Source organism: Lotus japonicus, chromosome 4, assembly GCF_012489685.1.
Source record: "Lotus japonicus ecotype B-129 chromosome 4, LjGifu_v1.2".
Taxonomy (NCBI): Eukaryota; Viridiplantae; Streptophyta; class Magnoliopsida; order Fabales; family Fabaceae; genus Lotus; species Lotus japonicus.
This window is the reverse complement of record NC_080044.1, coordinates 43,760,994-43,780,047: the sequence shown is the minus strand read 5'-3', so window position 1 is coordinate 43,780,047 and position 19,054 is coordinate 43,760,994. Positions and strand designations below refer to the sequence as shown.

At 34.7% G+C, this 19,054-nt stretch overlaps 2 pseudogenes; both read right to left on the bottom strand.

Moving 5' to 3' along the window:
- Positions 1 to 13,562: 13,562 nt before the first annotated feature.
- Positions 13,563 to 14,446, bottom strand: LOC130712780 (uncharacterized; annotated as a pseudogene).
- Positions 14,447 to 15,632: 1,186 nt separating this feature from the next.
- On the bottom strand, positions 15,633 to 18,363 carry LOC130712779 (uncharacterized; annotated as a pseudogene).
- Between the last annotated feature and the right edge of the window lie 691 nt (positions 18,364 to 19,054).

Here is a 19,054-nt window from a genome sequence, read left to right as displayed (position 1 = left end):
TTTGCAAATAATCGTTCCGCTGCCGTATATCATCGACACTGCGAATTAGACGCCTCCAGTCTCGACCGGAGATTGGAGCCTGCGGTTGCGGTGTTCATTCCCCTGAGGCTCCTGGTGAGTGCGCCGCTGTCCTCTGCTGTTCCGGTTAGGGATGGCAATATGGGCTCAGCCCGCCCCGCCACTGTTTTGGGGCGGTTGGGCTGAAAAATGTAGCCCAAAAAAAATGTTAACCCGCCCCGTTCGAGCCCGCAATTTAACGGGTTGAAGGCGGGCTGGGGCGGGTTGGCCCGCGGGTTTCTTTTTTTATTGGTGTGGGCTGGTGAGGGCTGATTTGGGCTGATTTTTTTTCTCTTTCATAAAAATTCTCTTATCTCACGGCCCAGCAAAGTGCAAGTTTAGTAAACACACTAAAAACAAAATCAATTGAATAATCAATCAATAGAAAAAAATAAAAAAATAAAAAAGAGGATAGATTGAGAGTCTACGTGGGTGGTTCAGAATTCTTATCCTCTTCTACTTTGTCTCCTAACATGATAACAAGTTAAAAAAGTAAAAAATCTAATCTTACAATATCAAAGACAAAGAGGATAGCAATTGATATTGAGGAGAAGTGAAAATTGAAAACGCACTGCTGCTTGTTTTCCACCGTCTTTTTGCATGTTTTTATTATTTGCATTCTTCTATATATATATATTTATAGTTGTATATATGCCAACTGTCAAAAAGATTGTTTTTATTCTTTGTTAGAATTTTATTATTTGCATCCTCTCATATAAATTAGAAAAAAAATATAATACAACAATTATTTTAGGTTTTTCTACTAAAATAGTTATTTTTATTTCCTTAACATAGTGGCCCATGGGCTGGCCCGCTAGCCCGCCAGCCCGCCCGTTGGCGGGGTGGGCTAGAATTTTGAGCCCACCTTTTTTGGCGGGCTGGCCCAACCCGTCCCGTTTATGGCGGGCTATTGGCGGGACGTGGCGGGACAGAGCGGGCTGGCCCGTTTTGCCATCCCTAGTTCCGGTGAGGACGGCGGAGAAGGTAGGGGAGGCGTTGGAGAAGGAGGAGGCGGAGGTGGTGGCGGGTGCGAAGGAGGAGTCAATTGGTCAGTTTCCTCGCGGTGGACCGACTCGCATCGCAGCCTGCCTCTCACGCGACGCAGAGGTGAACCGCGCCGCTGCTCTCGCTCTTCGTCGCGTCGTTGACGACGTGTCTCCATCAAACTTCACTTAGCGAATGAAGAATTCAACCAAAAATCCAAAAACCGAAGAGAATTGCACGGAAAATCGAACTTTTCTCAACCAAATCACAATCCACGTAGTCCGGGAATCGAAATCTACCGATCCCCAGAGACGGCGCCAAATGTTCTATCCAAGAACTTAGAAGTGAGGTACGGTACCTAGGGTGAATGGATCGTGATGTGAGAATCTAGAGAGAATGAGAGAGTAACCGCTTAAAGAGAGAAAGTAACTGAATTTGAAGTTTGTTATTTCTCAAATGAGCTAAGTGTCTCTTACAATTGGTAACCGTCCCCTATATATAGATGTGGGGTTGGGCTTGGCGCCCCTAACTTCTCTTAATGGGCTAGTTGGGCCTTCGGGAAAGGCCCAAGTCTCTGGCCTGTGTGTCGCCCTGGGCTAGCGCCCCTGGGCGAGGGACCCTGGAGCCTCGCCCGGTCCAGTGTTCTTAGTGGTGTTGGGACTGAAGGGAGTTATCACAATAGCGAAGTGGTGTCAAGATGAATGTGATTGAAATAGATTATGATGGGTAGGGATTTTTATTATTTCGGTATATATCCTAAATTTGTTTATATAGATAACAGTTGATTTGATATTTTAATTTTGTATTGTGAAGATTGAGTGTGATTTATTTGGAGGACATGTTGATGTTTTGAATTCTTTTATCAGTGTTGGAGATATTAACAATGCGGTTGTGATTTTCCAATTTGCAAAGGCAAAGATATTCAATGGTTAATAGGTTTTGTATGAGTTATGATTTAATGGACCGTAGTAGAAGTAATTATAGGGCCCGTTTGGGATAGCGTTTTGAGCCTCAAACGTGCGTTGAGTTTATGTAGACGTGATTCTGAAGTTTCCTTTAACTGTTTGGATATGCATTTTTGGAAACGCACGAACGCTAATCCACCCCAAAACAGCATTGAATTGGAAGCCAGAAATTTGAGCTTTTGCGTCAGCGTTTTCCGTTTAGCTGTTGGAGAGTTAAAGGCAACTCAGATCTACTTCCCTTCTTCATTTATTTCTTGCTATGTTTAATACTTTGTTCCTCTGTGTCAAGAAGAAAGTGCTTCTTCGTGGAGTATTGTGATCCTTTCTTTGTTCAGGCCATCAAGGAGCTCAACCTCTCTCTCTCTCTCTCTCTCTCTCTCTCTCTCTCTCTCTCTCTCTTCTTCCCCTACTTTCTGTGTCTTTGTGAGCAATGCAGAGGATCACTTCTTCTGCAATACATTTTTTCTTTCTTTCTTTCTTCTAGATATTTCTTAGGATAAGTTGTTATTATTATTGTTATTATCTTTTCCCTTTAATTGATTACTTTTTTAGCTGTTACTATTATCTTTTTATGTTACTAGAAGCAAAACAAAAATCCAAAGTAGTAGTGGACATGGGCTTCGGCCTTCAATATATATATATATAAAAGTGAAAGAATTTCAATTTTGAGGGATTAATGACTTTAATTCAACCTTTTTAAAAGTGTCTTTTTTTTCCCATGGTGTGTTTAATTCAACCAAATGTATAAGAATAGTGTTTTTATTTAATTATAGTCCCAAACGTGAATTTGATTAATATAATCCAAACAATATTCATTTTTTCACAATCACGTTTGATACAAATCATCCAAACATAAATCACGATTACTCAAACACAATTATACTAAAATCACGTCCGAAATCACGTTAATTCAAACACCACGTTTCCAACGAAATCCCAAACGGGCACATAATATAATTTTGACCTGAACAGGGAAACCATCTATTCAAAATGTTTAGGGTGCCAAAAAACTTATTTTCAATCCTGATTTGAAGGAAGCATTATATCTGAAACAAAGGTTTTTTTGTATAAGTTAGATTATCATTCATCATTACTTTATTGGTTTTCATTAGCTGATAGTGAATGTTTTGATAATAAGTATGCTGAGATGAATGATCCTATATCAGTCGGGTTAAGTCAGTTAGGAGATTCTACTAAAGCTTCTCAAGAAGAGGATTTTCGCGAGAAGAAATCAATTGAACAAATCAAGACCTATGGAGAGGTTAGCTGTATTTTTAAGTGATATATTTTTTTTTTGACATAAAGATTGTTGAAATTACATTATTATCAAGCTAAAAAATATATATCTCGTGCACAAATCCTTGGGATTGCCAGACAATTTATCAGTCCCACAGTCACCTTATCGAAGCAGAACGCACTTCTGCCAAAGCATCAACTTGTTTCCTGTTGCACACAATTTCTGGGACAACATGATAAGTTGCATGGAGATTTTGCAACAAAAGGTGATAACTGCTCTTTATATAGTTACTGGAAGAAAATCCTATCGCAGCTCTGACGTTTTCAATGCTTGAAACTTCAGATATAAAGTAAAGCCGAAGTAGAAATCTCATTGGTTGGTCATGCATCTTAAATTCATCTTCTTGGAATTTATCATCAGTGGGCCAGATATGATCCGACCAATTAGCAATAAGTTGACCCTTCAGTGTAATAAACTGTCAAACAAAAATAAATTTAAATCAAGACTATTTTTGGAACGAAAATGTAGAGAACCTTAAAAATAAATAAACCTTTGGGTCGTTGGGATTATAGGTGTACAGTGCACACCATCGCGGTTGTGGATTAGAAAAATTTGAAGGCCAGAGGCCAGGAATAGTAAATGTTTGTGGAAATAGGGAAAATTTGGTTTGGTTACATGGTAAGGTGGTTGATCTTGCTACATCGCAAGTGGTAGGGTACATTGTAGTGCGAGTTTGAAGTACTCGAACTGTCCACGGGATTGGACAATTAGAGTATCTTGATAATTTGTTTCATGTCTCTGATTGCCCAATCCCATGGACAGTTTGAGTACTTCAAACTCGCATTACAATGGACCCCTAACACTTGCGATGTAGCAAGATCAACCACATTACCATGTAATCAAACCAAATTTGCCCTATTTCCACAAACATTTACCATTCATGGCCTTTGGCCTTCAAATTTTCTAATCCACAACCGCGATGGTGCGCACAATACACCTATAATCCCAACGATCCAAAGGTCAGTATATTTATTTATTTTTAGGATTCTCTACATTTTCATTCCAAACAAGGTCTTAATTTAAATTTATTTTTGTTTGACAGTTTGTTACACTGAAGGGTCAACTTATTTCTAATTGGTCGGATATACAACTGCTACTCTGCAAAAAATCTCTCTTGTTTTTTGTGTATAAGGATGACATATTGATCCGACCTAATCTCCACATAGTAAAGGAATTCCAATGAAGCTGTCAACTGAAAACCTTGAGAAGTTCTTCATAGATGTAATAGCTCCAGATAAGTTATTATAAGAGAAGTTTAGAGAGGAAAGACTGACACAATTAGTAAGCTGATCATGAATCCTCCCACGCAGATCATTGTTGTTCAATATCAGAGACGCAAGGTTTTGCTGCTCGCCAAATTCCACAGGAATGCTACCCGACATGTTGTTGAGTGACAAGTCCATATATATATATATATATATATATATATATATATATATATATATATATATATATATATGATTCCATCCATATCTCTTTAATCTATAGGGTTCAATACAAAGTAATGAACTCTATCAAATCTTATTTCTTGCGAACAAATTGTGAGAAATCTGGAGAAACCACCCTTTTCCTTACTAACTATGATAAGGCCAATGTTATTGTTCCTAAAACCATCCAATGGAGCGATATCACCCTTCCTGAAAAATGGTCCTTAGAAAAGGCTGCTCCAGCTTAACCTGTTGAAACCCCTGAGTTTCGTGAAATTATCCAACACCAATCAGGTCAAGTAGATCTTATCTTTGATAGGAGAAATTCCTTTAAAAATGTTCAGAAATAACATACCATATCTGTGGTATGGCTCAAATATAGACTTACTGCCTTATGCCTCCGCTGCAGATATGATCATAAGTCTGAATAGTAATAATCCTTGAGGATCACCGTGAAAGCTTTCATTTTAGTTAAGTTTATGTGTGTACTACCAGTCTAGATCCGTTTCCATATTGCTTATATATATATATATATATATATATATATATATATATATATATATATATATAAAGGATGTATCTTATGAGAAAGGTGTTCTTATGTGAGAATATAAGAATAAATCATAACCGTTGGATTTTATCATGAATGGTTAAGATTAAAACATGAAGTCATATGACTTTTTTAAAAAGTCACATGACATTTTTAAGTGGTCATGTGACCACTAAGTTGTTTTAATCTTGACCATCAGTGATTAGATCTAACGGTCACGATTTATTCTCATGTTCTCATATAAGAACTTCTTTCTCACGTGATACATCCTTGTTTTTGTCAGAATTGTGCTGCTATTGTTTATGCCACCATAACCAGTGTCAATAAACGGGAGGATTGGTGGAACAATGTCTGCAAGTGTAATAAAAGGTGTATTATGATGAGAAGATTTACTTTTGTGAGAATTGCAATCATCTTGTTGTGTCAATCACTCCTAGGTCGGATTTTTTTTTTATTTTAACTAGCACATCTATTAAATTAATTGTTGGATGTACGTAATATTTTTAAATTTTACTATCATAGGTTTCGTATAAAAGTTAGAGTGGAAGATGAGAGTGATAGTGCTGTTTTCATTATATTTGATCAAGAGGTTGTTTTACTGTTTGGAAAGATATGTGTCGAGATACCTATAAAGATAGATCTGAATGATGATCCTGTTAGTTTACCTGAAGAGTAATCTATAGTAGTGAACATATAATTTAACATATAATTGAACAGAATCTAAAGTGAACATATAATTGAATACAAAGTACAAATATGTTTATTCGATTATTTAAATTATTTTAATCTATAATGTAACATAAAAACATTATTTTTTGTTATATTAAAAAAATAGAATAATCTATAGTAGTTAACCATACTTCAAATAAATAAAGTAGTGATTCTTCATATTGACAAACATTATTTAGATTGAATAAAAGAAAAAAATGTTCGTAAATAATTCGGTTATTTATTTAGAGTAATTAGTCAAATAATTTGATATGTTTTACATTAATATATTCCACAAGAGAAGTCTGAATTGTAGGATTTTTCAAACATAAAAATTGATAGTTATCACATCTAAATGACATAAGTATGAAGAAAATGTTGAAGAGAGTCAATAAAATGATTATCACGTTCTGTATGAAGGAAGGTCTTACAGGAAAAACAAAAAATTATACAACTTCATCATATTCATACCTTGGTACTCTAAGAGATTGTTTTTCCTGCCTAAAGGCTGCAACCACTTTTTTCTTATTTAATGTCAACATCAAATTCTGAAATGTTTGATATGTTCTTGTCTTATTGACTAACTGTGAGCATTTATTATTGTTGAAAAATGGTATTCTTATAACTTGGTCAATGAGTAATGAATATATCCAAATATAGAAGGAAACTTTGACTGCATGATGTGACAAGATGGAAAACACCACTTTTGTCTGTGAAAATATTTATCTTAAATTTCTAGTGTTGTTGCACATAGAATTTACATGAATGAGATAATGGGCATAAAATATACCTTCAAATTATGTGTAATCACTTGGCTAATAGGACAAGAGAAAATTAATGAAATTTTTGATGAGAAGGTATATAAAATCGGAATGAAATATAATACCTGAATGTGAGCAATGATTTTTGAAAATCAGTTGTTAAACTGACTAATTTTTTTTTCAAATATAAAAAATATTGACATTAATGGATTTTAATTATTATGTAAATGTTATATTCAAAAAGCAATATTAGATATATTTTGAAATTATGTACAATATTACAAACACGTAAAAACTTATAAATAACAGTAAATATACATTGTAATTAATAGATGTTAAAGTACACTTGTTTGTTTATATTTTTAAGACAATTCGACTTATGTGTGTATGTTAACATTTGACGGAATATTAATCCAGTCAGTATTATAAAAATAAAAATAATGTCTAAAATATATATACAAACGAAAATATTTGAGTTTAATATAAGTAATGATTGTTTTGTATAAATTTGATATAAGATATATAATTGAGATTATGTATACATGTAGTTGATAGAAGATATATAATAGTGATTATGTAAGGTAGTCTAATGTACTATAAACTATACATATAGTTTTTGAATATTTTATAATGTGGTTTACATAAAAAAAAAAATAATGGTGATAATTTTATTTCCTTAGAGATGATATTTTAAGAATCAGATTTGAAATGATAATATCTATCGGTTTAAAAAAAAATTAAGAATAAGATTTGAAATTAAATGTTGTTTTCACATAATTTAATAATAATTTATAGATAATATCAATTTAAATTTGAAAGATACAGTGTTGAAATGGTAGGTGCAAAAATCATAGAAATTTAATATTATTTTTAAGTAACATATGTCAAATACATTTCATGTATCTTTTTGGGTTATTGGGAAAGAAATCTTACTATTTCACTTAAGATCTGATACTTTTAAAAAATGAGATAAAATCATGAAAAACCCCTAATAATGTCATGTAGCTGTATAGTGCTATATATATGCGTTGTACGGTTTGGGTTTATAAGTCCAGAGTTCTTTAACATTTCAAGAATAATCAAGGAGAATATAAACAACACATTTCATCTTGAAAGGTTGAAAAGTGGAGGTTGATGGAGCTTGAACTGCAACCTACTATGCAAAATTACAAGTGCATACTTTGTTTGGAGAGCAAGCATGGACAAGTTTGGTTAGGCTTGAATATCTTTTTTTTCATACATAAGTTCATATTCAACTATTTTTTCAATCAACTTACTATATATTTTTATACTGCAGAATGTAGTGGAAGTTGATAACTGTTTTGTTGCTAAGTACAACATGGAGCTAGCATTATGGATACTCAGAGATTCCAATGGGAATGTGCATAGGATTCTGTACAATAAGTGTTATTTGCACCCACGAATTATTGATGGCTGGACGCAGATAAGGATTTTCTATGGAGTACAGAGGGTGCATTAGTGTATGATGAAATATTTAAGAGCATGTAATTTTTGTTATCTTATCCTATTTGATGACAGGTCAAATGAAATTACTTATGTGCTAATTCTCTTGCATCCCATACTTGCTCCTTTAATCATTGGAGGTCCTGAAACACATCACAAGTTTGATTATATGGGATGAAGCTCCAATGTGAAGGTATGAAAAACGATAGAAAGGGGGGGTTTGAATAGCGTTTTCAACTAAAAACTTTTCCCTCTTGAGATTTAGACAAATCTCTCGAACAAACAACACAAGGTGCAAAGATAAGAGATGAAGAGAAGCACACAAGTATTTTATCCTGGTTCACTTGATAATCGCTCAAGCTAGTCCAGTCCACCCGTTAAGGTGATTTCTTCCTTCTTAGAATGAAGGTAATCCACTATTCAATGTTTGTTACAGCTGCACTAGCAACCTGCTCAGTGACTAACAATACAATGAACTAGCAAACACTAAAATCCACTCTCTTAGTCTTCTCAAGGAGCTGACCAAACTTGGTCCCTTGAGAAAATCAAACTAATTCTTTGAAGGTTTTGGGTTTACAATGAGTGCTTCTAAGAAAGCTACGGTAAACACAGTAAGAACTATTGAACAAAGATTGCTAAGAGAATATTGAATGGTTGCTTAAGCTTGTACAAAGTTTCTTAGCCTCTTCTTCCAACTTCAGCCTCTATTTATACTCCAAATATTAGGGTTGTATTCGTTGTTTGAAATGCTACCGTTGGAGGGCAAATCCGGAACTTCCAGATTCTGCTGTGGCTGAACATCTTAGGTAAGGTCGTCAGGATAGTACAATTGCTTTTGTACTGGGACAGCGACGTGGGCCTTATCCTAGTTGACTTCTGATCAGACGACGCTTCATGTTGGAACTTGTGAAGCTTGGTGATCAGAGTCAGAGGGAAGCTTGGATCCTCTGACTTTCGTATCTTCTGCTTCTGGACATCAGAGTTGGAAGTACTTGGTCTTCAGAGCCAGCTTACTCTTGGACTTCAGAATCTTTACTTCTCAGCTTCTGGACCTTCAGAGCTTCTGGACCTTCAGAGCCTCTAGACCTTCAGAGCTTCTGGTCTTCATAACTTTAAGTGATCTGAATCCACATCAGAGCTTATCATCTTCAGAACTTCTGAAGCATATACTACTGTTCAATCAGAACATAGTGAGTGCGAAAGCGTTGCGTTGGTTACTCTTTGGGCTAAATGCTTCTGATAATTGTGAGTATTGACCAGAGTCAGAGTCTGTCATTTAAACACTCAGAAAACAATGTTAGAGTACCATAACTGTTCATACACAATAGTTAACATGTAATCATCAAAACATAGAGTTGTACTACATGACCAAATCTTGGGCTTACACAATGCTTCACAAATACTATTTTGAGGCACTAGATAGAACTTTAAACGATTTAATGAGACATGGAATGGAAACTAATGACTATGTTCCTTTTGGTCCTAAAGATAATGTGCTTGGTGGAGACTTATGACAAATCCTAGCGTGATCTCAAAAGGCAGTAAAAGTGATATAGTTGAATCTGTTATTAATGGTCCATATTTAAGAAACTATTGAAAGGTTATGAAGCTCACAAGAAACATGAGACTTTTGAATTGTCAATCTACTTCGGATATGGAAGATATTATTAATTTTGCAGAGTTGATTCTTCAGGTTGGTGATGGTAAATTGAATCATCATGGCGGAGAAGACTCAGAAATTGAAATTCCAACAGATTTGTTAATTGATGATTCATAAATTGATGATTTAGAATCATCTTTAAATAGGTTGATTAAATTCACTTATCCCGAAATTTTGAAGAATTTGACCTTGAAGAATTATAAGAATTTTGAAGAGCAGGCTTTATTGTCTCCTACATTAGAGAGTGTGCAAAATGTTAACAACATGATGTTGTCTATGATTCCAGGAGAGGAAAATGAATACTTGAGTTCTGATACGACATGTAGATCAAATGAGGACACATGTAGATCATAGTAGGAGAAAAAAATTTCATACTCAGAATGAATCTTTTTTTTATAGGCAAATGTTAGTTGTTAGTCAATTATTACAAATTATCCCTCCTTAGGGTTCGAACCCTGGCCGTTCACCTACAATTACCCTTAGCTCAACCATGTAAGCTACCCTTCAGATGGTGGATTGCAATTCAAATTTCAAAGGAGACAGTTTCCTATATCATTGTATTTTGCAATGACAATTAACAAAAGTCAAGGTCAATCACTATCTCATGTTGGATTATATTTTCCGAAGCCTGTTTTCACACATGGTCAACTCTATGTTGCATTGTCAATGGTGAAATCGAGGAAAGAGTTGAAGATATTGATTTTAAACGAGGATGGATCAATTTCAAAATCTACAAAAGAATGTTGTATACACTTAAGTGTTTGATAACATATATTAGATAACTTATAAATTCTAATATAACAATCAGGTAAATTTAAAATTTAAAATTATATCAAGGCATATTCAATTAGATTTTTTTTCCTTAATAAATTTGACATTTGTTTTCTTTTCATTTATTTTTGCAGGGTTATGATACAAAAGGAGTTTGTAAAGTCAAATTCTAGATTGTGAATGAATATTGTTAGTATGTTTCCAACTGACCCTCAAGCAGAAATATTAGCACAATTCAATGATTGGGTTTTTTTTAATGACCAAAAAAAATTATTATACCATATCAGCTTTAGGTGAAACAAAACAGTCCAACAAATAAAAGCCCAGCCCACATGATTAACCCTATTCGAAGACCAACTCATAGAAAGTTGACGATTTCCATTCATTTTGCTGCATAGAAGAAGAGAACCAAAGCATAACCAGAGCACGATACCATTAACAGTATTCACAAATATCATTTTGCCTCCACAGTGACCAAATCGGTCATGCAATGGTGGGAAATTAAGCATTAAAGTCTAAATCTTACGCCATAATTTGTTTCAGCAGATATACCTCCGTTAAACCATATGTTTGGGTTTGCATGTTGCTAAAATCGTAAAATTGATAATGATAGTTATTTAAATTTGTCAATTGAGTATATGATTATATGAATTAGTGAAAATTCATATGTGGTATAGTTAGAATCATGAATTGGTTGTTTATGTTTTAATGAATTTGAAATCAAATTCATTGTTCCTCCATACGATAATATTGACACTAGAAAAGTGAATACATAGGGGTAAAGTTATTTGCTTCTTTATCCCCCATATAGTCTAAATCATTTACTTCTTGAACCACTTATCAGTTATAGTTGTAAAATTAATGACATAAACTGTGATGTACTAATTCAGAATCCACAACGAGATAATGTACTAATATATAACGTGTTAATCTGTTCACTTATCCCAAAAATAACTTGATCTACTAACCTGACCCATTTTCGGAGTAGTGAAGTGATGATCATAAGATATAACAAGACTAGTCTTGTGAAGGGATGAGCTAGAACAACTACAGAAATTGTGCCAAAATAGTATTTGACACTTCCCTCCAATCCATCATGAATAAATTTTAGCAAAGCATATTTATAATATCTATTATTGCTGACATTGATAACATTCATTGATGTATAACTTCGGCCAACAGAGAGATGCAAGGAAACAAAAGAGTAAAGATCCAATATGCTATTCTGAGTGACAAAGCCATCCAACATCTGAAGCAAGGATTCGTCCATCTCTCTTAATACTCCTAGTCCTAGTACACCCACCAAATCAACTAATCCGCCTCCATTATCCCTACATTTGGAAAATAGTAATATAAGAAAAAGTGACCACCAACAAGCTGATTTCAACCATTTATCACAAAAACGTGAAACAAATTAAAAGTGGGTAAAGTCATCACCTAAATTTGAGCAAGCGACTAGGGAAAGGAAGCCTACACCTAAATTTTAATTTGACAAATTAAAGGAATACCATGTACTAAGATAACATATGATTTTTGAATTGATTAATAAAATCAAGTCTAGCTAGTTTGGAAAAGTTTATCTTACTACTATAAAAATAAGTGTTTTATACCATTCTTTGAGAGAAATTAATTATACTCTATTTAAAAGTTGTTTTAAGCTTATTTAATTTTCATATGTATCTTTAAAGAAAAAGCTTATTTTAATCAAAATCCCTTGTTAAATATAAATGTCATCATTATATATATCAACAACCAAATGTTATATTAGAAGTCGTTTTCGTGTCTTCGTAGGATAGCTCAAGTGGTAGGAGTTGGAAGACAAATAGGTTGGGTAGGGGGAGGTCCAGGGATCGATTCCTGACGGGGTGCAATTTATCTTTCCGATGTACCAAAAAAAATGAAGTCGTTTTTGTCCTCACATGTACAAAGATAAATTTTAGGGGAAGGTAGAATGCAAAATCTCAAAACTAAGCATATAGTGAACTTAAACTTAATACAACAAAATAGATGTTGTAACTCGGTAACTCACTATATACAACAAGCAAGATAAGGTCATATTAGCGGTTTAGATTCCCAAACTTTGAAATTTGCATTTGAATTGTTGTTTCATACTATTTAAGTTTCATATTCTATGTATTCTTTTAAGTAACAAATAGGTTATGTATGTATTGTTATTTCCAACAGTGGAATTGATCCATTTGAGATGAAATTTTCTTAATAGATAGATGCAGTATAACTCTAATCCATATAAGAGTTGCTTATTAACTACACGACTACACTTACAAGCAACAAGTTGATCTCTTACTTTTTCAGATTGTATGATTTTAATATTGATACAAACAAAATGAGAAGGGGCACTGTTGGACAAGTAATTATGTGACAAGTTATTAAAATTAGTCTCATACTCCGTATGCAATTTGGCAAATTCAACACTGGTTTTGTAGTTTGGACACTGAGACTAGTTGGTAAAGCTCATTTACAAATAAAACTGATGTGGCAATTAGTGGAAATGAATAACACCACATCAGTTCACAGAGAAAAAAAAACTGAACATGTCATCTCCAAGTTGAACCAAAAGAATTCTATCTGACTGACCAATGAAACAATGTCGTCCTTAATGATTTTTTGAGTTTCTTGCTCATGGAAATTTTGTTGTAGAAATTCCTGAGAGGTCTACTGGTCTAGGTGTTGCAGCTTTCCTGTTAATAAAAAGAGAAGAACAGAGATCGTTCGATAATTTGGATTAGTTCAAACTTCATAATCAGGATTAGTCAAATCCCAGAAAATTCATTACAGTTATCTATATCCATTTATCCGCGAATATCCGAATATATTGATATTATTACAGTCATCCACGATCCATCTGAAAATATTCATAAATTAAAATATTTAAAAAGTTAAGTTACAGTCATCCATGTTCAATCCGAAAAATAAAATTTTTCCAGACAATCATCTCCTGTCATGTTCGCAATTTGGTTAGAGTGGTTAGTGATACATTTACCCTCCTTGTTAGCTTCCACCAAACAATTTACCAGCTCAGCAGTGAAAACCCCCAGAGAGCGAGTGATTTCATCTCCCAAAGAAGCGCATTTTTGCACAACAAGGAGTTTTTCTCTCTCTTCCTTGAGGAGGCATTTTTCAAATGTACTCAGTTATCTACTTGCAATAAAAAAGACCGCACTCTTTTCAATGGGTTTTGTACATGCGAACAATTGAAAAGATTCCTTTGCTGCTTCGAGCACAGTTCTAGTGGGCCTACTTTCAAAGTATTCCTTTGGAAGAAAAGCACTCGATTCACAAACTTCACACATAGTAACACGGGTCTTCTCCCTTGTTGGGTTCACCATATCTCTCAATTATCTACCTATGGAAAATAAAGGTGAATGAATAAATAGGTCAACCATTAGAACTTTAATAGTAAAGGAAACGAAAGGTGGATAAATACTTTCTGATTTTTATAATAGCAAAGGAAAAGAAATACCCGGTACGACTTCAAGGTCACTGGAAAGTATTCCCAGCTCACCGCTTCGGTCACGAATGCCATGGGTGTTGAAATAAATCAACAGCTTATCCCCCGTGCTCTTTGCAGCTTATATAGCGGAATCCAATTAGCTCTTTATGTTCAGACACGTAGGGAGAACCGATTCACCATCATCCTTTAAGATGGTGATGTTGTTGTTACGAATCCTTAAAGTTTAACAAGCGCATCGCGGACAATATCCACGTTGTTATAGCTGCTTATCAATTGTTTGCTTGAATCTTGGTTTGGATACTTTAAACCAAACATATAAGCTTTCTTCATTTTTAACACAATGGAGTGGAGAATGAAGATGGAAGTGTTGGGGTATATAGAGGTTGACATTGGACGACATCTTTTGGTATTTTACACAACAGCCAGTACATTTGCAAGAAAGGGAACAAATTTGAAAGGATGAAAGAAATGAGTTTGGACTCATGGGAACAAATAGAGTGTTGCATGTGAGTTTGTTGGGCAACACTAAATGCATGAACGATGCTAGTACTAACAATGATTCAAAAGTAAAGACTCAACAGGTTTATTGCTGGAGGTTAAGCCTACTGCTGCACGTCAACCCATTCTTTTGACAATAGTACTTTTCAGCATGATTTCAGGGATTGGGGATACTTGCTAGGGAATGGGAACCACGTCTTTCACAAAGAAAATAATTTTCTAAACTTTGCTGAAAAGCTTCCAATGTTATTTTTTGCTAAAACGGTGATTGTTTACCCAAGAAATTGAATTTGAAAAGTGCAATGACTGAAACACTTAAGTCTACTACTTCCCATAGTCAGACTGCTTTCGGAAAAATGTACAAAGGGGCTTCTCTCTCTAAATCAAATACTGGCGGGTGCAGCCCACTAAATCACGCTGAAAAGTCATTGAGTCGTTGGTGTGTGCAGTTTTGCCCACGGCTTTGCCAAACCATGTGGTTTTGGCATGGGGTAAAGTGTGTGCATGGGGCAACGAAATCACGTGGGATGGCAGGTGTTGGGTGTGATTGAATTGAGCCGTTGGAGGGAGTGAGTGGAGGTTACGTGTGTGCGTGGTATCAAAAAACTGACCACCAACAAGCTGATTTCAACAATTTATCACAAAAACGTGAAACAAATTAAAAGTGGGTAAAGCCATTTGCAATATGCACCAATTGCATTAAAAAGGGATTTGAAACCATGTTATTAACTATTAAGCATAGCTAAAACTATGGTTCCTAATTCTTCTGCTTTGAATTCTTAAAGATGAAACTAGGCACGGTAATTGGATGAATGGAATGCACAAAAATATTGGAAAAAATGACAGCTTGGAGTTGGAGAGCGTTGGTTCCAAGAAAAGTTTCATAGGGTGGTAAGATGGACTTTGAGACCAAAAGGATAATTTCTTAGTTTTAAGAAAAAAAAAATTTGGATTCAAGGGTACATGATGGAGCTGGTGTTGGTAGCCCAAACAAAATAACTTGATCTACTAACCTGACCTATTTTCTGAGTAGTGAAGTGATGATCATAAGAGATAACAAGACTAGTCTTGTGAAGGGATGAGCTAGAACAACTACAGAAATTGTGCCAAAATAGTATTTGACACTTCCCTCCAATCCATCCTGAATAAATTTTAGCAAAGCATATTTATAATATCTATTATTGCTGATATTGATAACATTCATTGATGTATAACTTCGGTCAACAGAGAGATGCAAGGAAACAAAAGAGTAAAGATCCAATATGCTATTCTGAGTGACAAAGCCATCCAACATCTGAAGTAAGGATTCGTCCATCTCTCTTAATACTCCTAGTCCTAGTACACCCACCAAATCAACTAATCTGCCTCCATTATCTCCCTACATTTGGAAAATAGTAATATATGAAAAAGTGACCACCAACAAGCTGATTTCAACCATTTATCACAAAAACGTGAAACAAATTAAAAGTGGGTAAAGTCATCACCTAAATTTGAGCAAGCGACTAGGGAAAGGAAGCCTACACCTAAATTTTAATTTGACAAATTAAAGGAATACCATGTATTAAGATAACATATGATTTTTGAATTGATTAATAAAATCAAGTCTAGCTAGTTTGGAAAAGTTTATCTTACTACTATAAAAATAAGTGTATTATACCATTCTTTGAGAGAAATTAATTATACTCTATTTAAAAGTTGTTTTAAGCTTATTTAATTTTCCTAACTTATTTTAATCAAAATCCCTTGTTAAATATAAATGTCATCATTATATATATCAACAACCAAATGTTATATTAGAAGTCGTTTTCGTGTCTTCATAGGATAGCTCAAGTGGTAGGAGTTGGAAGACAAATAGGTTGGGTAGGGGGAGGTCCAGGGATCGATTCCTGACGGGGTGCAATTTATCTTTCCGATGTACCACAAAAAATGAAGTCGTTTTCGTCCTCACATGTACAAAGATAAATTTTAGGAAAAGGTAGAAAGCAAAATCTCAAAACTAAGCATATAGTGAACTTAAACTTAATACAACAAAATAGATGTTGTAACTCGGTAACTCACTATATACAACAAGCTAGATAAGGTCATATTAGCGGTTTAGATTCCCAAACTTTGAAATTTGCATTTGAATTGTTGTTTCATACTAATTAAGTTTCATATTCTATGTATTCTTTTAAGTAACAAATAGGTTGTGTATGTATTGTTATTTCCAACAGTGGAATTGATCCATTTTAGATGAGATTTTCTTAATAGATAGATGCAGTATAGCTCTAATCCATATAAGAGTTGCTTATTAACTACATGACTACACTTACAAGCAACAAGTTGATCTCTTACTATTTCAAATTGTATGATTTTAATATTGATACAAACAAAATGAGAAGGGGCACTGTTGGACAAGTAATTATGTGACAAGTTATTAAAATTAGTCTCATACTCCGTATGCAATTTGGCAAATTCAACACTGGTTTTGTAGTTTGGACACTGAGACTAGTTGGTAAAACTCATTTACAAATAAAACTGATGTGGCAATTAGTGGAAATGAATAACACCACATCAGTTCACAGAGAAAAAAAAATTGAACATGTCATCTCCAAGTTTGTTGTAGAAATTCCTGAGAGGTCTACTGGTCTAGGTGTTGCAGGTTTCCTGTTAATAAAAAGAGAAGAACAAAGATCGTTCGATAATTTGGATTAGTTCAAACTTCATAATCAGGATTAGTCAAATCCCAGAAAATTCATTACAGTTATCTATATCCATTTATCCGCGAATATCCGAATATATTGATATTATTACAGTCATCCACGATCCATCTGAAAATATTCATAAATTAAAATATTTAAAAAGTTAAGTTACAGTCATCCATGTTCAATCCGAAAAATAAAATTTTTCCAGACAATCATCTCCTGTCATGTTCGCAATTTGGTTAGAGTGGTTAGTGATACATTTACCCTCCTTGTTAGCTTCCACCAAACAATTTACCAGCTCAGCAGTGAAAACCCCCAGAGAGCGAGTGATTTCATCTCCCAAAGAAGCGCATTTTTGCACAACAAGGAGTTTTTCTCTCTCTTCCTTGAGGAGGCATTTTTCAAATGTACTCAGTTATCTACTTGCAATAAAAAAGACCGCACTCTTTTCAATGGGTTTTGTACATGCGAACAATTGAAAAGATTCCTTTGCTGCTTCGAGCACAGTTCTAGTGGGCCTACTTTCAAAGTATTCCTTTGCAAGAAAAGCACTCGATTCACAAACTTCACACATAGTAACACGGGTCTTCTCCCTTGTTGGGTTCACCATATCTCTCAATTATCTACCTATGGAAAATAAAGGTGAATGAATAAATAGGTCAACCATTAGAACTTTAATAGTAAAGGAAACGAAAGGTGGATAAATACTTTCTGATTTTTATAATAGCAAAGGAAAAGAAATACCCGGTACGACTTCAAGGTCACTGGAAAGTATTCCCAGCTCACCGCTTCGGTCACGAATGCCATGGGTGTTGAAATAAATCAACAGCTTATCCCCCGTGCTCTTTGCAGCTTATATAGCGGAATCCAATTAGCTCTTTATGTTCAGACACGTAGGGAGAACCGATTCACCATCATCCTTTAAGATGGTGATGTTGTTGTTACGAATCCTTAAAGTTTAACAAGCGCATCGCGGACAATATCCACGTTGTTATAGCTGCTTATCAATTGTTTGCTTGAATCTTGGTTTGGATACTTTAAACCAAACATATAAGCTTTCTTCATTTTTAACACAATGGAGTGGAGAATGAAGATGGAAGTGTTGGGGTATATAGAGGTTGACATTGGACGACATCTTTTGGTATTTTACACAACAGCCAGTACATTTGCAAGAAAGGGAACAAATTTGAAAGGATGAAAGAAATGAGTTTGGACTCATGGGAACAAATAGAGTGTTGCATGTGAGTTTGTTGGGCAACACTAAATGCATGAACGATGCTAGTACTAACAATGAATCAAAAGTAAAGACTCAACAGGTTTATTGCTGGAGGTTAAGCCTACTGCTGCACGTCAACCCATTCTTTTGACAATAGTACTTTTCAGCATGATTTCAGGGATTGAGGATACTTGCTAGGGAATGGGAACCACGTCTTTCACAAAGAAAATAATTTTCTAAACTTTGCTGAAAAGCTTCCAATGTTATTTTTTGCTAAAACGGTGATTGTTTACCCAAGAAATTGAATTTGAAAAGTGCAATGACTGAAACACTTAAGTCTACTACTTCCCATAGTCAGACTGCTTTCGGAAAAATGTACAAAGGGGCTTCTCTCTCTAAATCAAATACTGGCGGGTGCAGCCCACTAAATCACGCTGAAAAGTCATTGAGTCGTTGGTGTGTGCAGTTTTGCCCACGGTTTTGCCAAACCATGTGGTTTTGGCATGGGGTAAAGTGTGTGCATGGGGCAACGAAATCACG